Source organism: Neofelis nebulosa, chromosome 1 (assembly GCF_028018385.1).
Source record: "Neofelis nebulosa isolate mNeoNeb1 chromosome 1, mNeoNeb1.pri, whole genome shotgun sequence".
Taxonomy (NCBI): Eukaryota; Metazoa; Chordata; class Mammalia; order Carnivora; family Felidae; genus Neofelis; species Neofelis nebulosa.
This window is the reverse complement of record NC_080782.1, coordinates 168,233,645-168,257,567: the sequence shown is the minus strand read 5'-3', so window position 1 is coordinate 168,257,567 and position 23,923 is coordinate 168,233,645. Positions and strand designations below refer to the sequence as shown.

At 38.3% G+C, this 23,923-nt stretch overlaps 1 long non-coding RNA gene across 1 annotated transcript; it reads left to right on the top strand.

The window, feature by feature from the left end:
* Positions 1-551: 551 nt before the first annotated feature.
* On the top strand, positions 552-22,844 carry LOC131495420 (uncharacterized). Its single transcript, XR_009253949.1, has 2 exons — positions 552-628; positions 22,616-22,844. It is a non-coding gene; the product is annotated as an uncharacterized LOC131495420 (long non-coding RNA).
* Positions 22,845-23,923: the final 1,079 nt, after the last annotated feature.

Here is a 23,923-nt window from a genome sequence, read left to right as displayed (position 1 = left end):
CTGAATTGCCAAGACAAAGATTTTCATACTCAGCATTAGAAAATGTATCATTCAGTAAACAATACTCCGCCTTTTCTAAAAAGGATTTTCAATATTCAAGACTATGCCAATTGAATGCAGTGAGATTTAATATTTGTATTATTGGTATGTTTGGTTTGTATATAATCTTAGACACAAAAGTTCCCCATGAAATATACATGCTCTTTATATTATTATACAAATATTTTTATAGTCAGACACGGACTTTTTGAAATTACCTGTGTTCCTTTTCTTTCATCCACACCTGTCTAATTTCAAATATGGTATTTTTTTTTGTAACTGCTGTTTCCATGATAGCTTACATAAATTGTTTTCACATTTTATCTCAGCTTATGTCAAAACTACTTTAAAAGGTGTAAGTCACTATTATTATGGTATGTTGAGGCAATTGAAACCGTAGTGATTAATGAACTTAGTTCTTTAAGTCCTGTGAGTTTTATCTAAGATGTGAATCCCAATATTATGATTTCAGTTTCTCTACAAATATGTTTTATTGTATTCTTTTCGACTGCAGAGTGGTGTGGACCCAAGTCACCTGTATTAGAACTGTCTTAGAGAGGCAAATATCACAGTTGATGGATTATAGAAAGTAAGTGAACCTTTATTGGTGACCAGAATAAATGGTAACATTCTGGACAAAATGCACCATTCTTGGACTGTCCCCACAGTTTGTCAGATGATGGAACTGAGGCTGGAGAGAGAGATACAATAAATTGCAATTAAATGACGGGGACAGGATCCACCCCTGTTTTCACTGATTTCGACGTCTACAGCATTCCTATTCTATCAGACCCTCTTCTAACTTAGTTAAATGAAGTCTGCACACACAACATTTAAGTAGTTTCTAAAGGTCCCACAAAAAACGCGTATATACACATGTCTACCCACATATAAAATAGAAAACAGAGGATCCTGGGAAAACACGTGCTCACTATGTAGAGTCACAGAAATCCTGCTGTTGAACTCTTCTGGGGGAATAATGAAGGTCCAGAGAAGGTAAGAAACAATCTTCTTACTTCTTACACATCACTGCTCATTAGCCTGCTCTGTACCACCCCCTGATCCAACCTTTAAGAGGATGATGAAAACTTTGGTAAAAGCACACAACACAGCACAGCAGCAATGATCATTAAAATACACGACAACGGAATCTATGAGATCAGGTTAAGGGAAGAGACACTGACGAGAATGGCAAATTTTTATGTTTTTAATGATTATTTTTATTTTGGGGGGGGCAGAGCATGAGTCAGGGAGGGGCAGAGAGAGAGGGAGACACAGAATCTGCAGCAGGATCCAGGCTCTGAGCTGTCAGCACAGAGCCCGACACGGGGCTCGAACCCACAAACAGTGAGATCACGACCTGAGCCAAAATTAGGTGCTTAACCGCCTGAGCCACCCAGGAGCCCCAGGATGGCAAATTTTAAAATTACTCCCACACATAATAGAAAGAAGTTGGTCCTATTTTCTCATCTGATATGACACACGGGGGGGGGGGGGGAAGGTTTAAAATAGCAAATAGAAGCTTCCAGTAGGTGAAATGTTTGAAATACCGAGAAAAATATAAAACCTGTTTGTTGGTGCTATCGTTTGGTGGTGTAAATAACAACGACAAAAAAGGAACCGAATGGGCATGGGGACAACGTTGTGCTGATGTTAGTTTTTAGGAAAACGCTTGGACGCTTTTGGAATGTAGACTTTATATGTTAAACAGTTTTAAGTTCATGTAAAACTTGAGCAGAAGGTACAGAGATTCCCTATGTACCACCCCACCCCTAATGTAAGCACAACCTCCCCCTTTCCAGGACTCCCGCACCGGAATGGGACCTTCCCTACAAGCAAGGACCCTTCATGGACACACCCTTATCCACCCAAGTCCGTAGTGTATATCACAGTTCACTCTTGTGCATTCTATGGGATTTGGTCCCTTCTTGTTAAAAGGTAAAACACCCGCATGTACAACAGGACAGAAAAAAAATACATCTTGCTGAGACCAGAGCTCAAGAGCCAGGCTGCTTAACTCATCCAGAGCCTAGGGAAGCTTTTCAACCAGGGGGCCAAGTTTAAAGACACTTGTTGCAGAAAGTGAACAGCGTTTGCGGTTGGACCGATCTCCTCTCTGGCTCTGTAACTTTGACTAACTTTAGCTAAATTGCTGTGATTCATTTTCCTTATCTCCAACCTGGCAATCATACCCAACCTCACAGGCCTTTGGGAAAGATTTAAATGCAATACTTCCTCTAACACCCAGCGCAAGTGGTCGTTCGGTGAATGATAGGTTTCCCTACACGTTCCAAATCTTGTTTTACTCAAGATGAGGGTGATCAATCCCACCCCTGTCTTCTTCACAGTACAATGGTGAAGGTACACTGAAATGAGTGACATTATTTTATTATCATTAATCACAGAGATCATGGGCTACTGTAAGGTGCCAGCCTCCAAAACAGGTTAAATTTGGCATAATGTAGACCTGCTAATAAATCTTGAGTAAGTCTCTAAAAATTATCAGAAAGCTGACATTTGCGTTATTATTACTTATAGAAAATTATCTATTTCACAGAAACCTCTAAATTTACCATTTTTCCCCAGTTAGGTTATTTCTATGGGACTGTCATCTTCATGGGGAAATAGGACGTAAAAGAGGCACTCTCTCTGATGATTTCTTTTTTATCTCTCAGTCTAAAGAATGTCTCTGATATATTAAAGACATACCTTTAGCCATTAGCTTATGGCACACAATTTTTTTCTGAAAATTTAACATTGAAATCCAAATTTCTGCCTGTGTTTTGACTAGTATCCTCTTTCTTGACAATAATTTTGAATAATATTCTATTCTTTTGATTTATCGTCTTACTTTTTAAAGTTTATTTATTTATTATTTTGAGAGAGAGAGAGGGCACAAGTAGAGGAGGGGCAGAGAGAGAGGGAGAGAGAGAGAATCCCAAGCAGACTCTGCATTATCACACCCAGGAGCCCTGATTTCTCTTATTTGTTCACCTATTGAAAGAACTTTTCTTCTACTTCTCCATCTATTTTTGCATGCATATAACAAGATCAAAGATTTAGTGATTATGAATAACATTCAAATTCATGATTGTAATCTAGTACATTTCTTCTCATTATCCTTTGTATAGATTTACAGGATAATACAATAAATTATGCTATTTTCCTTGGCCTTGGGTTAATTCTATTAGAATCTGAGTTTATAATTTACATTGAAGTGAATTAATATTGGAGTGTTTTGTTGTCGTTTTAGCTTACCATAAATAATTATCTCTATATTATTGACTGTTGACTTCTTATAAAAGATTAATGTAGAATTAGTGACAAAATGGGATTCTCATCAGCTATAAAATCCCATAAAAATTAATGCTTCCCAAGTTGTAATTTGAAAATTCAAAAGGCATTTGTGATTTAAATCTGTTAACTCTCATTATAAAACTTGTATTTCTGCTTCAGACACGTACATGAGGGCACACACACATTTTGTGTAAGAAGCAAGAAGTGTGAGGAAATGTCTTAATGAACTGGAATAAACTATTTATGCTAATGCATTCATACATTTTTGTGGTTGTTAACATGAATTGTGGGAATATTGAGCCACCATGAGTCTAGATACATTTCTAAAGGTAAAATCCTTTTATGTTCCACCTTCTGAAAAAGACCCAATATGTGACTGCATATCACATAAATGGATTTGGTAAGTAAAAAATAAAAATAAAATACAATATTTTCAGACTTCTTTGCTTGGAAATGATCTCATCGAGAGGTTCACTTTAATGCATTTTTTCCACGGAAGTTATAAATTATACATAACACCACATAACACTAAAGCATTAACATAACTTCACAATACAGGTCTATCACTGGTTAAATAAAAACAAAAAAAATGAAGGCTTCCTATCTGACAGATCTGACTTTGCTATGGAATTACATATTGGCACAAATTTATTGTTAAAAGCATTTCAATACTAATTGCGTCCTAATTTTCATTTTTGTCAAATATTTGATGTATCCATTTGTTCAGATAATTTACATATTGTTAGCATCAACCAAAAGCTTGTCTTTGTTCTCCGTATCGTAATACAGTCTGTGCCAAAATGTGCCTGTCCCCTGTCCTCAAAAGAGTAAGATATAAATACCTCAGGGTGAAGGGTGGGTGTCTTTTTTTTTTTTTTTTTTTTTTCATTTTCTCCTTGGTTGATACAGCCTACGGGGAGGGGGCGGGCGGAGTTCTAAACTAAACTTCATAAAGGGGAGTTCTACAAAACTCTTTTCCATCCAACTTCGTAGACAGTTATTCACCATTTTACTATTAGGTTTGCCTGGCTCATAGATAAAGAAAAGAATTCTTTCCATATTTTCCATACCACACCATTATAATCTATTTGCTAAGAATGCTCCAGGGGATCTAATACTGCCTTATGTTGTGTGCTTTTAGATTGAGGACCATATGTGGTGCTATCCCAGGAAACAGCAGGGTTCAGTTACAGGGTTGGATGCTTTTTTATTTCCTTACCCTAACAGGCCTTGCATTTATACATTGTTCCCGTCAGTGCTATTTATTTGGAATAATTAGTATACTTTTGGTGCATTTGTTAAGAATGCTATATACAGGCATTATTTCTATGTATCTCAATGTTCACAGCTTGGTAACTTAAAAGGCAGCATTCTGCGGTATATAGCAATGTCACTCACAAATAAATCTGAACATCAACCAAGTCTATTTTGGAAGAGGTAGACATTATTTTACTGCACAGATTGTCTGCCACCTAAAAAGGTGACTGTGGGGGCACTTTACCACACCTCACTGGATAGATTGATAAATGTATATCTAAGGCAAGACTGTATGATCCATTGGGTCTGCTTTCAAAATGACCATAATATCTTGGCTCATAACTTATAATATGAAGTGACTCTAATAATCTGAACTGTATTCCCGAGTGCATTTAAATTTGAGTTAGTAATTCACATTTAAAATATCTATTCTGAGGCTATTCTCCAATCCCTAGGTTAATACAAAGACTAGGAGACAACTGGTAGAAAAGGACTTGGAATTTCTGCTTCCTTAGAATCAGAATCTGGGAGAACAGTAGCAAATCCTTTGGGGATGTATTTGATTTGGATTTTGATAGCCATTAATTGATCCCAGAGCATTCCCCATAATGGAAGACAACTCTCCAGGGAAGAGGAAATTACCTGGGTTTTATATCACCCGGGGGAAGGAATATTCTGACTCTAGCACCCTCTAGCCTATCTGTATGACCAAAAGAAGACAAAAAGAAGAAGAGAAAAGAAAAAAGCAAGCTAAAAAATACTTGTGAAGGTCACAGCCCAAGGACTCAGCTCCACTAAAAGAAAGACTAGGATTTAATCATAAGATTATAGGGGCGCCTGGGTGGAGCAGTCGGTTAAGCGTCCGACTTCAGCCAGGTCACCATCTCGCGGTCCGTGAGTTCGAGCCCCGCGTCAGGCTCTGGGCTGATGGCTCCGAGCCTGGAGCCTGTTTCCGATTCTGTGTCTCCCTCTCTCTCTCTGCCCCTCCCCCGTTCATGCTCTGTCTCTCTCTGTCCCAAAAATAAAATAAAAAAAAAAAGTTGAAAAAAAATTTTTTTAATAAAAAAAAAAATCATAAGATTATAGAAAACTTCTCTCCGAGCCTCACTGCCTAACCAACAGAAATCCTATGTAAAACATTAGATTTTAACTGAAGGGCTGGGAGACAGAGACATCTTCTAAAGAGAGTTTTCAGGAAAGTCTACAAAAATAAAGGAAAAGGAAAAGAGGATACAGGGAAATTTGAAAATTCTAGAACTAACAGCTAAAACAAGCATTAAGCACAGTCAAACTCCTGGCCAAATTAACATAAAACCTCACACTAAGGGCCTAATTACCTCAACACCTATTAACTGACATCTCGTGTCCGCTTTCAAGAAAAATTACAAAGAAAAAGGAAAACAGCATGAAGAAACAAAGCAAACATCAGAACCAGTTTCAAATATGATTCAGATGTTGGTATTATCAGACCATGAATTTAAAATAACCAATGACATATGTTCAACCTCAATGCTGATTTCATTAGTTGTGTCCAGTCTAGTAATGAGCCCACCAAAAGTGTTCTTCATTTGTGTCAAAATCCTTTTTTTTTAATTTATTGCATTTCCTTTTGATTATTTCTTAGCCCTTATATTAATCATGTACTCTCACATGTTGTCTACTTTTTCCATTATAGTTCTGGAACACAGATGCAAAAATCCTCAACAACGTATTAGAAAATTGAATTCAGTGATAAAGAAAAACATTAAACATTACCTCCAAGTAAGATATATGACACATATATAAGACTGGCTTACTATTTGAGAATCAATTAATTTAAGCTACCACATCCACAAGATAAAAAAGAAAACTCATGAGCATATCAATAGAGGTTGAAAAAATAGTTCACAAGTTCAAATGCCCATTCTTACTAAAAACTCTCAGCAAACTAGAAATAGAGCAAAACGCCCTCAACTTGATAAAACACATGTCCACAAATGTACAGCTAACATCCTACTGAATGGTGAAAAACTGCATTCTCTGGGGAGCAAGGCAAGGGTATGGTCTCACCACTCTGCTTTAACTTCCAACTGGGAGTCATGCGCGTTCAGTAGACAATACAAAGCAATAAAGCTATACAGATTGGCCGGTGTCATGATTTTCTCTGAAGAGAACTCCAAAAGAAAGAATGAAAAAAAAAAAAAAAAAAAAAAAAAAGGAAGGTTTGCTGGAATCGATAGGCAAATATAGCAAGGTTGCAGGAAACAAGGTTAACACAGAACAATTCATTTGCTTTTTCGTATATCACCAATGAATAATTGGATTCAAAATAAAAAATAACATTGACACTAGAACTAATAATAACAACAGTAAAAACCCTAAGGTATAAATCTTTCAAATATGATCACTATGTAAGAATCTTGCTTACCACAGGTCATTAAAATATTCTGCAATGTTTTCTCATAGAAAATGTGTAGTTTTATTTTTTATGTCTGTGACTCATCTCCAAATAACATATGGTGTACTTTGTAATATTCAGGAATTCCCCTCACATTCCTAGTTTGTTAAGGTTTTTAATTATGAGTGAGTGTCAGATTTTCTCAAATGCTTTTTCCACATTTACAGAAATAATCATGTGAATTTTTGCCTTCTATTAATTTATTTTTGAATGTGAAGTCAACCTTCCATTCCTGCGCTATATTCTCTTAGTCATTATGGATTAGTCTTTATAAATTACTGGTATGAATCAGGACCCCAGTTCCTGTGTTTCCCGTAAATTAATCGAGTTCAAGCATGATTCAGTGAAAATATTTTCCATTTTCTATCAAATTGCCTTATTGTCTCTATTAAAAAGGAAGAGACAAGTGCATGGTGTTCTATTCCAAGACTTGCAATTCTGTAACTCTGTTCCATAAATCTCTTCATATATCCATATGTGAAATTGATACTATGTTGATATTGTGAATATACACTAAGACTTGAATTCATGAGGTGCAAGTCATTCCATTTTGTTTTGTTTTTTTTTCCCAAGATTATGTTGGCCATTCTAGTTACTATGCATTTTCAGATAGAATTTATAACCATTAAATCAGCACAAAAACCAACACCAAAAATTATTATAACTTTCATTAGATGAGAGAAAAATTAAATGTGAGAATTAGATAAATGTAGATAGAATTGGCATTTCAAACAATATTGAGTTTTCTAATCTGTATTAGAAATCTGTGTGCTTCTCCATTAATTAAGTTGTCTTTAATCATTTTCAGCAATATTTTAATGCATACCTGTTGTTATATATATATATATATATATATATATATATATATATATGGATTTCATGTTTTTAATACTATTTTAAATAGAATATTTTAAAATTTAATTTTCCAATTCTTTGTTACTAGTGCACAGAAACTCAATTGACTACATATTGACCTTGTGTTCAATAACCTTGTTACATTCACTTGTTTGTTCTAGGATTTGTTTGAATCCATAAGATTTTACATAAATAATCACATTACCTACAGATAAACATTGCCCTTCTTTCCTTTCAGTATTTATGCCTTTTGTTTCTTTTCCACAATGCATGGGCTGGGATCATCACCCTCAGGGAGAGTAGGAACAGTAAGCATAGACATGTTTGTTCTGTGCATGGAAACCTGGGGTAAAGATTTCTTTAGATGCCAAGACGTATTGGGTATGGATGACAGAGGAGATTTCTCAACACGGTAGCATTTGAATTTGCCCTGAAAATGTTTAGAAATTAGCTACAAGGACAAGGGGAGAAAGAAGACCAGAGAAATGCACACAGAGACACTGGGCCATTTTAGGGGAGAGGCAGAGTAGAAATTATGAAGCAGTTGGTTTGCTTAGTGAAGTTCTGGATGTAAGCACAAACATTTATTCCCCCACAGATCTGTATGTACTATGTGTAAAGCATTGGCCAAGTTTTTTTGCCTTTTCCTGCAAAGGTCACTCCCTTTCTCTAAGCACAACACCTTCAATTCTGCTGAGATGAAACATTGTGTGTGTGTGTGTGTGTGTGTGTGTGTGTGTGTATTTCCTGCTCCAGTCAGGAGAAGGGAGATTTCAGTGAGACCCCCAGGGCCCTGAAGCTCAGGCAGGAGGCCACTTTGTGGGCAAAAGAAGAGCTGGTGGAGGGGCCTCATTTCACCTTCTTGAGGTTCAGGTAGTTGGTGCAGCCACACTTCTTATGCAGTTGACAGAGTGGGGGTGTGGTTGTATTTCTGGGCTAGCTGGAGGAGGGAAGCCGCCATGATCCCACCCCCCACCCCACCCCACAGGCCAAGGACCAGGTTCAAGGTGGACTCTTTCTGTATATTGTAGTCTGAGAAAGTGTGGTCGTCCTCCAGCTGTTTGCCCACACAAATCAGACGCCGTTGGTCAAGCGGGATGCCCTCCTTGTCTTGGATTTTGGCTTTGACCTTCTCCATGGTATCATTGGTCTCAGCGTCAAGGGTGATGGTCTTGCCCATCCGTCTTCACAAATATCTGCATCCCCATGTCTGCCTCAAGGCCACGGCCACCAAACTACTAGGCCACCTCCTTGAAGAGAAAGTCCCAAGATAATTTTAAGGATATATTTTAATCACCAAAAGTGTCAGAATTTCAATAGGAGCTAAACTGAACCTTCCCAAATTAGGGCTTATACTGAAATTGCTTATACTAATGACTGAAAACGAAAAGGTACACCATGCTAGAGTTTGTAAAGTAAAGAAAGTTGAAAAAGTGAGAAAATTAAAATTTACTCAAGTTTGAAGAAATGTGAAGAAAACTGTAGGGAATACATAATCTGTGTATGAAGTAGAGTGAATATTGGGTACCAAAGGGCCACAGAAGAATCCAAAACTCTCTCCCTCCTTCCCTCTCTCTCTCTCTCTCTCTCTCTCTCTCTCTGTCTCTTTCTCTTGCACACTTGCATATGTGGGTGCATTTCTGTCATGTGAAGTGTGTTATATTGTAGTGTGCAACTCGCTAGTTTCTTCCTTGTAGGAGCTAATTTAGGAGAAGATAAACATGTATTGGGTGTGTTTAAAAAATATTACGTAGAGAATGAATGCTATTTTAGCTAAAAGACTTGAAAACTTCCATGCCTGGTGACAAATACAGTTGTTAAATAATAACTAAGACTGTTTTCCCATTGAAGGAAGTAATTAACATCCAACTTGTGAAACATATAATTTGTGTGAGTGTGTAAATCTATACTCGTTGATTAAAACTGTAATCACTTTTTTTTATGGATTTCACTTTGAAATGATTATAAAGACTTAAATGTTGGGAAATGCTATCTACATTGATAATGCCTCAGACTAACTTTCCTATATCCTAGTCTGCAGGAAATGAGACTTGTGTAGAGAAATAAATAAAATACACCTTTTTAAAGCGATTTTCCTGGCTATTTTTTGTTTTTAAAGAAGTAGCTAGTCCAAAGGTAAATGAGAATTTATTATTTTTTTAGTTCCGCTAGAACTTCTGTACTCAAATTAATTTTCACCTTAATTTTCCTTGAAACGTTTGTTGCCCATGTCCAAAAATTTACATGCAGATAAAAATCAAAACAATTTATAATACCTTCAAATGCATTTGTTAGTTCATTCCTACGGTAAGGCAGAAACAATTTCTGAGAGAAAATATAATCCAATGTTAGCTGGGACAGTGAGAGTTTGATGCTGAGTTAGTCCCATAAACGTTCTTCTTCTAATTCTGTTTCTAACAGAAAACATTTGGGAGATTTGCTTTGCATGTATGTCCTTAAAGATTGCTTAAATAACTTATGTGACATATATCGAATGCGTTTTGATATTTTCTATATTAGAAAACTGTTAGAATTGCTGTGTGCTTTCCAAGGACACTTCTGTCTCTGGGTAGAGGGTATCCTTAGATGTGAAGTCTCTTCTCCCTTCCTAAAAATTTCCTCCCTATAATTTCTTATCGATACCATTGAACTCCTTCCAGACACAGATTATCACTCTTGCTGTTGACATATAAGGTGAATCTTCGGGATTTACTCTCCTTTACTTTCTGCATTCAGCCAGTCCTGCAGCCAGGGCTCTGAAGAGGCCAGATAAGTTGGTGCATATTGCCAAAACTTCGGAAACAACACAAGGAAAATTGGTGAATCACCAAAGTAATAATCAGTAAACGTCTGTTGTGTGCACAGACACAAAAAGACATTTTGCCAACCAGTTACACTCATACCAAAACATGGAACGAGGCACGGGGGTATATTGTTATAAAGCAGCTTATACCCTGAGAAGGAGCGTCTGCGTGCTCCTCACAGTGAGAGGCTATAGAATTCGAATTTTCTTCAATGGTAGGGAATCTGGTCAGCGGTCACTTCAGGTCCACCTTGGGGAACAGTTCAGGTTTTGCTTCCGACTTTCAGAGACACAGGCAAGGTATGACCTAGGTCAAGTTAGCCTTGCAACGTGACTCAAATGAAGCTTTGTTGATGAAACTAAAGTGGTTTGTCTGCTCGGGAAATTTTCAAAGCTGGTCTTGTGTTTTTGTTTTTGTTTGTTTTTTGTTTTGTTTCGTTTTTTTGTTTTGTTTTTTATTGTTAGCACCAATTTCATGAGCAGTCAAAACGCAAATAATTGCACACCTTACTGGACTAATTGCAAACTGATACGTGCTAAAATCAAGAAATAGAAGTGAGAAAATCGGTGTCCATATAAATTTACATGCTAATGCGTACATCTACTCTATCTGTGTGTTTCCAATGCAGAACAACATTGTTTTGGGGCGCATGTATACATTGTTGTCTTTAGTCTGCTTTCTCTGGCAATTCTTGTTAGCACAATTATACTGTTGGGGGGGGGATCTCTGGGATGTGAGTGTAATATGGAAAACACCGAGTCACTGTCTGGCTGACCCACGAACTATGACTCCCATAATTCGAAGCTTCAACACAGAAGGCAGTAAATAGTGTTGAATGATTAATATCAATAGTGACAAAGTCACTTATAATAATATGTTCTCTGTGACTCATATTTTCTTAATGGTGAATTTTAGAGGAAATTTCCTTTATTACTCTTTTTTTTTGTGCATAGGACAACAGATAATGGAACCATTAGGGATACTATTTCCAATATCCTCTCATTAAAGATAAATGATCAATTGTATTCTCTTATTTCTAATAAAGAGAGAAAACTTTCCGCCTTTTCTCCACAAGCTAGATATTCAAATGATCAACTTAATCCATAGTTCATAACAAATTCAGGAATGGTTTCGAGTCTCCTGGGAAATCTCAGGATTAAAACACATCGGAAAGACAGGGCGGACGTGTGTATCACTCTCTCTCTTGAAGCCACCACCTTCTATGAAAATTCAGACTTAATTAAAACAATAATAATAATAAGAAGAATTAATAATAGTAACAAAAGGAGAGACCAGGACTTATTTTGCAATGAATTAAACCTGGCAACATGGGAAATGTCTAAGCAACATGTTTCTATTTCCATTATGTAAGAATTCAACATTTACACAATATTAAGGCATATGTGTATGTATATATGTGTGGGTTACAGAAGAGTTACCGTGGTATATAAGCATAACCTTTAGTTTTCTTTATTGAAATATAGTTTGAAAAGTGTCTAAGAACATTTAATGTTTGCTTTTGACCACAGCAGGGTGGAACTATTATAACAATCCTGGTCAGAGGGACCGGGCAAAATGAAGTATCACCTGATAAACAAATAGTTGCAAAATGCGAAATCACAAAATTTGAAGGGATGAGGCAGATTTTAAGAAGTAGGCAAAGACTTGCTTCTGGAACTCAGGTATGACTGTGGCTGTCGGCCACGCAGGTGACACAAGCCTGAGTTGAAGCCCCAGTCTTAAGAAGGCTGGATGTTAATGAGTCTCCTGAAACCTTTCTTGCTTGCATGATCTCAGAAGCAGGTTTAATCTAATTTTGTGATGGATTAAAAATGACCCACACGTGTTCCTCTGGGAGGCACTGACAAGCGTCCGATAGAAGATTCATTGAATCCAGAGCAGGACAGGACAGGGAGATACCACAGGAGACGCCAGGCTCTCTGCAGACAGGAACCATCTCCTACCTCCAGAACTGGCACGGATGGAGAAGGGCCCAGCACATGGTTCCCACTGAAAAAAGGCAAAAATTCAAGAGAACAGTAAGCAGGCAAACGCTTAGAAAAGAGCTGACAAACAGAAAAGAGAACACTCAGATTGCCTTTTTTATTTTTAATAACAAAAATTTGCTATTAAAGAGCTCAAGATCTATCTCATTTAAATGCAAAATAGAGGGCGGCTGGGTGGCTCAGTCAGCTAAGTGTCGGACTCTTGGTTTTGGCTCAGGTCATGATCTCCCCGTTCATGAGTTCAAGCCCCACATCAGGCTCTGCTCTGACAGTGCGGAGCCTGCTTGGGATTCTCTCTCTCTCCCTCTCTCCCAAAATAAATAAACTTAAAAAAATTAGTTAAGTGGTAAATTAAAGAAAATAAATGAGAAATACAGGCTGTTAAAGTGGTTAGATTTTTAAACCTATTAAAATATTTCCAAAGCAATTTCTATAGAACGTAAAAGCTCTCACACCTCAGAAGCCATCAGCTACCCGGAAACATGGCACCATTCCGGCCCCACCTTAACGTGAACATACCATGTCCGTTCTCTTCTCTGGAGTTTTCGGTTTGCTTTCCAACTGGTATTCCACATGTTCCCATAGGAAAAGTGCGTGCTCGGAACCTCTTTCCACCATGGAGGAAAAGTGACATCTCCACAAGATACGCTTGCCCCAGGGACAGGGAGAGGCTCCCCAATTCTTTCAGCCACGCTCATGCCAGTGGGAATCTGGAAGTGTGTATAGAGATGGGACCCTCTTACCCACTCCACTGGTCTATTTCTATGTACTGAAATACACAGGCACATCATACACGATAAGCAATCCCCTCCACCCTGCTTCTGTGAATGGCCCCCAGTGCCCAAAATGAACGCGTGTTACTTTACTCATTAGACAAAAACTTATTTTAAACATGTCTACGTGAACTTTATATTCATCCATCAATGCCCAGGTTGAAATTTATTACTCCTAGAATGCCTTTCTAATTTTCTTCTGTATCTAACTTTATATGAAACGTCATGCCCCAAGAACTGTCCATCTGATATTATTATTTATATGTGCCCAGGTTTCCTTTTAAAGCATTAAGTTCTTGAGGTGTATGAATTATATTTCTTTTTTAATTTGTTTAATGTTTATTTACTTTTGAGAGAGAGAGAGAGAGAGAGAGAGAGAGGGAGAGAGAATGGATGGGGGAAGGGCAGAGAGAGGGGGAGACACAGAATCCGAAGCAGGCTCCAGGCTCTGAGCTGTCAGCACAGAACCTGATGCAGGGCTGGAACCCAGGAACCGTGAGATCATGACCTGAGTTGAAATTGGATGCTCAACAGAGCTACCCTCCGCCCCCTTGAATTATATCTAAACATTTTCATGTGTCTCACAGGGTCTAGAAAAGTGTCACCCTTAGAAAATATTCCTTCAACTGAAATCAATTAAAAGTTTTATTCTGAATTTGTATGGCAGATAATACATATTTCTTTCGTAATGAGGGCAAAGGATGATGGTTATGTCCCGGCTCTGTTTGTTTGCATTGAAAATACGTAAACGAGGGGTCCGTTTATAAGGAGTTTCCTTTCCAAATCTCTAAGTATCACTTCACACCGTAACCATCCACTAAGAACCAGATGCTGTAAAGCAATGCGCCAGTGTTATTTGGATTTATGGGAGATTTGAGAGAAAGTTCAGTGCTGAAATAAAAATACAAACCTCTGGGAACGTGGTGTGCAGGTGAGCTCGTAGGCACTCTGGAAGGCTACATCTGATTCTGATAATGGAGACTCTTACCTTGGTTTTGGTGCCATATTGAATCATGTCAATCCAGAAAGTTGTACTTCAAAACTGTGTGTCATTATAAAAATGAACACTAAGAAATGAAACTGTTCTGAAACGGTTTTAAACTCGCGAGCTGTTAACCCTTGAAGTTTTTCCGCGACCCGTGACATCAGTCATTGAGTAAGTGTAGGTCATACCAACTTTAGTTGCCTGAAGAGTAGCTAAATTTATTTGGAATGGCAAGAGACTAAAATTATCTTCTAGCTTGTTTCACAGGGGTGCACTGTCTTTGTTCCTCCTAATTTATTTTTCTTCATGTTAACGTGTCGTTGAGTTTAAATATTTTTAAGAACTAGCAAAAAAGACTAAAAAATGAAAACCCAGGGATGCCTGGGTGGCTCAGTTGTTCAAGCGTCTGACTAGTGACTTTGGCGTGAGTCATGATCTCATGGTTTGTGAGTTTGGGACCCGCCTCGGGCTCTATGCTGACAGTGCAGAGACTGCTTGGGATTCTCTCTCTCTCTCTCTCTCTCTCTCTCTCTCTCTCTCTCTCTCTTTCTCTCCATCACTCTCTGCCCCTCCTCTGCGCCCCCACTTTCTCTCTCAAAATAAATAAAACTTTACAAAAATACCCATATACTCACCTTTTCATCAAATATTATAATTTGGTCTTATTAGTGAGAGCATATTTTTAATGAAGTAAAAAAATGTAGATATAGTTGGAGCCCCATTCTTGCCTCTTCCGGTTCATTCTTATTCTTTTCTTTCCAAAAAAGATCACTGTTTTCAATTTGGCATTATCTTTACTACACTTGTTAAAGACGTCTCTTTAACATATAAAATCTTCACATTTCATGTAACAAATTATTGAATACTTCACATCATGACGCTCTTGCCCCATCCATTAGGTATTTTAAAATACGTATCCACGTCAGTGCACATGTCTGGGGACTCCTTCTGCCTCCCAGCTGTCTATCTGGCTAAGGTTGACATATCTTATTAGGCCCTAAACAAACAAACAGACAAAACCCCAGCTTTTGGTTTCAGATTTATTGCCACTTCATCTCTGGTGACATCAACGTTTTTCCATTTCCCAAGAAGTCACACTTTCCAAGAGTTTACTCTCGCCTAGTGCTATCATTTCCATCCACTTTTTTTTTTATTTTTTTACATCTGGTCTACTTGTTCAAGCAGACAGTAGCTTAAAGCAATCACTTTAACAACAAAAAAATATTTTTTTAATTTATTTGTTGGTTTTGAGAGCGACAGTGCAAGCGAGGGAGGAGCAGAGAGAGAGGAGGAGAGAATCCCGAGAAGGCTCTGAGCTGTCAGCACAGAGCCTGAGGTGGGGCTCAAACCCAGGAACCGTGAGATCCTGACCTGAGCTGAAACCAAGAGTTGGACACTTAACTGACTGAGCCACCAAGGTGCCCCTTTTTTAATAAACAACAACAACAACAACCACAACAACAACAACAACAAAATATATATATATATATATATAAAACACACTGCTATTCAAACAGTTTTTATTCATTGTCTGTCTTGATTTCTTTACCTGAGTTTAAAACGACCAATTACGTTATTTTGTGTGATTATTTTGAAGTTATTAATTATTGCCTTTAAGCTTTTGTTTTGCTGTGGTATAAGACACATAACATAAAATTTACCATCCTACCTATTTCTAAGTGTACAGTTCTGGAATTAAACGGTGTCCAAAACCTTTTCATTCCGCCAGACTGAAACCCCTTATCTCTCCGAACCCAGGCCCCAAACCCTGGTTACCACTGTTCTTTCTATTGCTGCACATTTGACTACTTTAGAGACATCGTATATTTGAAATCATACAGTACTTGTCTAATTACGTATGGTTTAGCTCACTTATCAGGATGTCTTCACGTTTTGTTCGTGTTGTAGCACGTGACAAGATTCTCTTCCTTTTTAAGGATGAATAATCTTCCATTGTATGTACATATCACATTTTTTTTTTTTATCTCTTCCTCCCTTGCTGAACATTTGGCTTGCCTCTACATCTTGCCGGTTGTGAATAATGCTGCTGTTTCCTTTAAGCTTTGTATTGTTGCGTTAGTCTGATTTTCTTCAATGGTAGATTATCTATACCTTGTAACTTTAAAAATATCATTTTATATTAGGTAATCTACAGTATTACTACCATATATCTAAATACGACTTTATTTCTTTTATCTTTCATGTGAAAATCACAGTCACTTGTAGTAGGAAAGAAAATCCTTTTTCACATTCCAGAAAAATGATTAGGTATATACATTTCCTGTTTGTTTCTCCTGAAATTACTATTACAAACACATTGGAGATTCAGTTTTTATCCCACATGTCTATAATATTTCTTAACATTTCTCTTTTTGACTCTCTGTACTGATTTTTATATAAATCCCTTATTTCTATCTTCATTACTATTTTTTACTTTATCATATCCAGTCTAGAATGTGTCCCAATCATTTGATATATTGATTTTTTTTAATCTACCTCTTCTTACTTTATATATGTCTGTTTTGTGTTCAAACTCGAATACTACTATAATTTAAGAGGGAAATTATCTTTCACAGTCAGAGAGTCTGTTATAAATTATGGGAAGAACTCAATTCCTTAACCCTGCACTGTTTTATATAAGTATTTGTTATACAACTCAGTGTTAACTATAAATAATGTGTATTATAGTGAAACACAATTATACAAAGAAAAAAACACAATTATGCTAAGCCTAATTGTCAATCCATCAATTAGGTATGCCAATCTCATATAATAAGCAGTGAACTTCATTCTCTTTCATAAATGATCCTAAGATTCAGTGATATGCAAACAAACGGTCTCATCCTTGAAAATTAAGTCTTTTCTGGGGTGGTAGGTAATGTCCACTGACTAGTTATGGGTGATGAATTTGGCCTATTTTTTTGTGCTTCTGGAATATTCTATAGTCTAAAGCAGTGTGAAGAGTTAGGAATAATAAGGAGATGGTACGGATCTCTGATTTCAAAATTCGATAGAACCTAATTTTTAGGTACACGTTCAACGCTAAGTTAGCTATTTAAGAATGAACTTAATCCCCAGAAAAATAGTGAAAGATCTGAATTAGTATATAGATCCAAATGCAAACTGTCAGAGATGCTCTTTGAATGCTTTCATAGGCCAGTCAGTGTTTCTACATGTTCTATATTTTAGTCATTAAATACATCTTGAAGAAGAGGTCGCTATTATTCTGCTTTATTTTAGAAGCAAAACTGAGGCTCATAAAATCCAATCATTGACACAAGGTCACATAGTAAGCGGCACAGCTGGGGTGTAAAACTAAGTTCCTTTCCTCCAACTTCAGGGTTCTTATTTTATCATAGCTGCCATATGGAAATACCAACTTGGCGATTCATCTGTGATCTTTCCACTGCCTCTTGTGTTAGTGTTGTTAACTTCCAATAAAAATCTAACGACAACATTTCCTTTGGTCATATCATAGTGAGAATGCTTTGCAAGCTTCTAAGAAAGAAATATCTTTTGAGTCTTGGGTTTTCTCACAGCAGGGAATGCCATTAAGATGTCTATTGGTGTCGCAGCTCCCTGAGAAGAGAATGACAGAATAACTCAAGGGTGGAAGGAGAGATTCCCGGGATAGGTACAAGATCAGAAAAGGCAAACTGAGACAACTCCAAGTTGAATTCTTGTCTGGGGTATAGCAACAACTATCCAGGGAAAGAATAACTCACGGGGTGATGTGGCCCCTATCATACTTCCCGCTAGGTCTGTCACTGTGTTTACCAGCAGAGCAGTGCTGAATTACTTCGGAAGCTGAACAAGGATGCCTGTTCTCAGTGACTATATAGGCGGCCACATTGAAGGGAATTCCTAAAAGGTTGCGTGATGTCGGGACACCCGGGTGGCTCAGTCAGTTGAGCGTCTGACTTCGGCTCAGGTCCTGATCTCAAGGTTCTTGAGTTCAAGCCCCACGTCAGGCTTGCAGCTGAGGGGCAAAGAGTCCACTTCAGATCCTCTGTCTCCCTCTCTCTGCCTTTCCCCCTGCTTGTGCTCTCTCACAAATACATACACATTTGGGAAAAAAAAAAATATCGCATGAGGTCTTTCTCATCTTCAGGACCAAACTGAAATCTCATGCCACTTTTTCTCTTGTGGACCCAATGTGTGCTTTACTTTACTTGTTGTTTATTTTCCCATCGTAAGGGAATGGGGATTCTTACCAAATACTTCTATACAGTTTGTCTTCATCATTTGATTGTAAAAGCTCAGTAACGTATAAAATTTTAAATGCACATTACATAAAGCTGTGTATATGACAACCTGCCATAGACCTTGATTGGACGTGTAGTTCATAGAGGAAGAGAATGAGCACGATGGACTTAAAAGCAGAGCACGGGGGCACCTGGGTGGCTCAGTCAGGTGTCCGACTTCAGCTCAGATCATGATCCCACAGTTCGTGAGTTCAAGCCCCCGTGTCAGGCTCTGTGCTGACAACTCGGAGCCCGGAGCCTGCTTCGGATTCTGTGTCTCCCTCTCTCTCTGTCCTTTCCCCGCTCCCACTGTTTCTCAAAAAAAGGAATAAATGTCAAAAAAATAAATAAATAAATAGAGTGTGTACTCTTGCTTCACCCAAAAAGCTTGACCGACTCTATGTATTAATATTGTCTGAGAACATTTACGGTTGGAATAGGATGGATAATCAAATCTTACAAATGTTCATACCCTTCAGTTTCCAATTTCCCCAGTGACATGGAAATTAGCTGTTGAACTAATCAGACTAGAACTGCCAGAAGTTGCTGAGGCCATGGGGGCAGGTCAGCCTGGGGAATCCGCCCACTGAAATTGATGCCATTCAGCCCAATGGGAGCTGGTGGCCGGAGCCTAAGTCCAAGACGATAAATGTGCAGTCTCTTTTTGGCTGGCATGGCTTCCCAAATATTCATACTGATCTTTTCCCTTGAACCTCCTGGGATTTCTGGCTTTGGGCCAGAAATCGGGCAGATCTGTTGAACTGGTCTCTCCTGACATTTTCTCTTTATTATTTTTTCTTCGATAGATCTCTAAAATAGCTTCTGGATAACTTTCTTAAACTATATTTAAAATTCAATAAAACTGAAGTAGGAAATTTTCCAACACAATGGACAAAACTTATAGGGTTGACGGATGCACCTGTAGACTAATGATCTCTATTAAGGTGACAGGAATTCTGGCAGGTTAAGTGATTTATCCAATGTCAAAAAGTCAGTGAAAGGCAAAACTTGGAGAGACTACACTAACAATCTATTATTATTATTATTATTTTGCTATCATAATTCCCTATTCAATTCAGTCAAATATCTAATCTTCGTGGATATCATGAAGGCAATAAGCAGGCCTAAGTTAGACCTAACTCCTAAAAGTTGCTGGTATTCATATGCTCTAAAGAGAAGTGACTTTTCCACTCAGTAAATGCAAAGTTCAGTTTGGTTGATAGGATGCGTAGATGGATGTGTAACTAAAACATCAACGTGCCAAACATACCAGAGGATTAAAAGTTACAAGAATGGGCCACTTAAAGCACCTAGCGCTGCATGACAAAGCATTGGGGAATATCACCTCAGCGGTATGCCTCAGTTGCTGTAACATGAATGAGATAGATGGGTGATCTTGGCAATCCTTCTTAGCTCACAGACTACAAAACAGTGACTCAAAGCTAAGGAATACACTTTCCCAGAGCCTCCTGTTATTCTCAGGGCTACAATGTCAAGGTTACCAAATTCATAAGAAAATCACTGAAAAGCCAGAAGGAACTCGGGTCATCACAGTGCATAACTTTCCTGTTTTGGTGCATCTCACATTTTGGGGGATAATTTGCAAGTTTGCTTCAGGAGTGGGAGTAGAAACTTATGTCATTTCTATCTCTGTCATAAATGATCTCAGGCCCTTGACTTTCCCTACTGTAGGCTCCTCTTAATTCTCTGTCCAAGTCAATGTTATCCCACCTATCATTGGTCGATCACTCAATTAAACTAAGCTATAATCTAGCATAGCTCTAGCTGGCAAATAAGTTCCAAATAAATGACAAAAGTTAATAAATACATGCAGTAATATGCATTCAGGTTGAGTCGTTTTTGCACTAAGTGGATGGCTATTTTCAACTTGATGGTACACTCAGACCTTTATACTTTCCGGCAAACGAGAGCACAAATCTCCCGGAACAAAGAAAGGAATCAATTCTGAGGCCGGGGCAGAGCAGTTGGGCGGAGTTGCCTTTTCTTCCCCAGGGTGGAGTGCCTCCCCTGTTCTCACTACATCTGGCAGCACAGATGGCAGGAAAATTAATAGGAGGGAGGAAGCATTGACCTCATGTGGATATAAACAAGTCCTGAGACTACACACGCAGACAAATCCGATAATAGCCTTAAAAGAGACCTTGAAAGTTCATTGAGTTCAGCTCCCTACTGCTGGTAGAGCTGTGCTCAACAAAGTCTGATGTCCTGGGTGAGCATCCTTGAGGTCACATGCATAGAGATCCTAGAATAGGTCACTGAGGACAGCCATGCAGTGTATCTCCCTAGGTAAGTGTTGAAGTAGGATATGAGCATCTGTTTTATATTAGTATATCCTGGTGGAGTTAGGAGACGAGAAAAAAATGACTACTTACGTGCTCCCTATCACATGTATCCAACCCATTATTGGAATCCTCAGAGACAAAGAGCCTGTACACAGATGTTCACCTTTGAACACATTTGTAGGGTTAACCCAACCAGCTTGTTTCGAGAACTTGCTGGTAGTTCACATCAATCACTAAACAAGTTTTTTTGTTGATCGAAGAATCATTGAGCTGACCATGACCTGGGTTTTGTCCAGCCTGGACTGACTATTCAGACATGGCTGACAGGCTGATGTAAAAGTCGTTTTCATCCCCATCCCCCTCATCACCTCCCATTAAGAAGCGGCCCCATTGGCAATGGGCTTTAAACCAAGGCCCATTGGAGGGTTTTAAGGAAAAATGAGCTTTTCTGATTAAAGGGATAAATGGGTCTCACGCTGTGCTTTCACCCCTTCTACTTGCCTTGAACATGGACTTGATGATATACTGCAACCATGGAAGTAAAGCAAGAGAATTGCAAATTGCTGATATTGTTCCAGCAACTTTCCTGGCAACACATTTTTGTTATATGAAGATAATTAAGTCCTATTTTTGAGCCAGGAGCAATCTATTAACTTCATCTAAAATACACCTAATTGATGCACTTGCTAGTGCCTGAATATTCTGTAAAATGTCTTAACTACAGGGGCGCCTGGGTGGCTCAGTGGGTTAAGCGTCTGACTTCGGCTTAGGTCATGATCTCACGGTTTGTGCTGACGGCTTGGAGCCTGGAGCCTGCCTCGGATTCTGTGCCCCCCTCTTTCTCTGCCCCAACCCACTTGCATTCTGTCTCTGTCTGTCTCAAAAATAAGTAAACATTAAAAAAAAAAATTAAAGAAAAAAAAGAAAACTTGTTAAAACACAGATATGTGGCCCCAGTTCCATAATGTGATATGATAGGTCCATTGTAGAGTCCGACAATTTCAATTTCTAACCAGCGCCCAGGTGATCCCATTATTGCTAGTTTGAGGACCACATTTTCAACAGCACGGGCACAAAAGATTTCAAATGATGCTTGTTATTAACACTTCATACATGCGCTTCAATATGGGAGAGACCAACTGTCGTTGAGAAAGGTGTTGCCATATGCTCCTTCAAAGCCATCCTTCTATTTCGTATTTAATATGACCATTACATAGCATTGGCAAAATCCTAGTTGATATGTGGATCAACAGCCTGATTTCCCAAACATACAATTCATAAACTTATGTATAAACATGTATAAATAAGTGGCTTCCTTCCTTCAATTATGATGGCTATTTTTTTAGTGGGCCCCTCCGTTTCTATCTTTAGAATTCATTATGACCCATTCCAGGCCCTACTGCATGTGAACCATTTTTAAAAATATGTTAGAGCGATTATAAAAGGGCACATGGAATCTAAAATTCACAGAAAGATACAAGACTGTTACGATGCAATGATCACGTTTCAGTTTGTTATTTTTGTTTTTTTTTTGGTTTTTTTTTTTTTAGTTTCCATTTAAGTAAGGAAGAAAGCATGTTTTTTACTAATCAGTATTCTTTTCTTCTGTTTCTAGTTTTAATCACACGCACACACACTCACGGACACACACACTCACAAGTTTCGCATGCTGGAGAATGCGGGGAAGATGCCTCTTTACTGTTGATGGAGAGGACAGGATGCTGTGATGAATCTCATGCAGCAGGTGTCTGATGGACTATTATTTAATCTCTGCTTTGGGAAAGAGCAATCAAATGGTAGCTGTTGGTATTTGTTTAATAAAAACTCCAGATGTTGACAATGTTTCCCCATGGCCATTGATAAATCATGATTTGCACACAGCTGCTGAAAAACCATCAAGCCCCACTACTTCGTGAATATCACTGGGAATAATTCTTTTTTTCTTTGTGTGTTTTATGCACAGCCCTCATGGCATGACTCACATATTTCTTGGGTGTTAAACTGAGCCAGCTAAATAAGATTTATTCACATTTATTCTCTTACACTTCTGCAAAAGCTCTATCACACGTTAATGGGGGCATTCTGATGTAACAATAGAAAGTCATCATTTTCAGTCTCTAGTTACCCTGGAAATGCAGCAAGCAACACATATTTATACAGGGCACCGTTTTGGCAAATTGTTCTTGTAAAGAACACAGAACTTTGAACACAGGCTACGAGAGTAAAGCACAAAGATTTTGTTGATTTATTAAAGGGCAATTCAGATTCAGACTCACTCAGCATTTGAATTTTTCCTAGAGTTAAAAAACAAAACAAAACATTTCCTTACTTTTATTGTTTAAGCAGTCAGCAAATGTCAGAAAGGGGAACATATTAAATTTGTTCCACGTCTGCTGAAATATTTTCAGAATGATTTCTGTGTTGCTTCAGGATTTATAGGTGGTTGTCCCCCAGAGAGCAAAGATGAGTTCTCTCTGGATCTCATAAGCTACACAAGGGGGTGAAGGGGGTCTAACAGGAATGAAAATGGTGAACACAACAAATGTCACATACGTTCCTTTCTTGTTTTTCCGTGCAGTTACTCATGGGCGGGTTCTTGTAAGAAGACGTGGGTAATCCTCCCGAGGCCGGCTTTGTAGATCACCTCAGATCCACAGCAGACCTGGCCATTCTCTCTTTCTCTCTCTTTCTCTCTCTGTCTCCCTCCTCTGCCTCCACTCTTTCAGTGTCAGAATAGGAATGGCCCCAGCCACACATAGCAACGCTGAACTCATCACCAAAATGTGTGTGTTAAAAATCCCTTTGGCGACACTGAGTGATTGCAGAATATTGTGTCAGGCTCCTACTGCTGCTGTAACAAATTGCCACACACTTCCGGGCTTAATTCAGCAAAATTTATCAGCTTACAGTTCTGCAGGTCTGA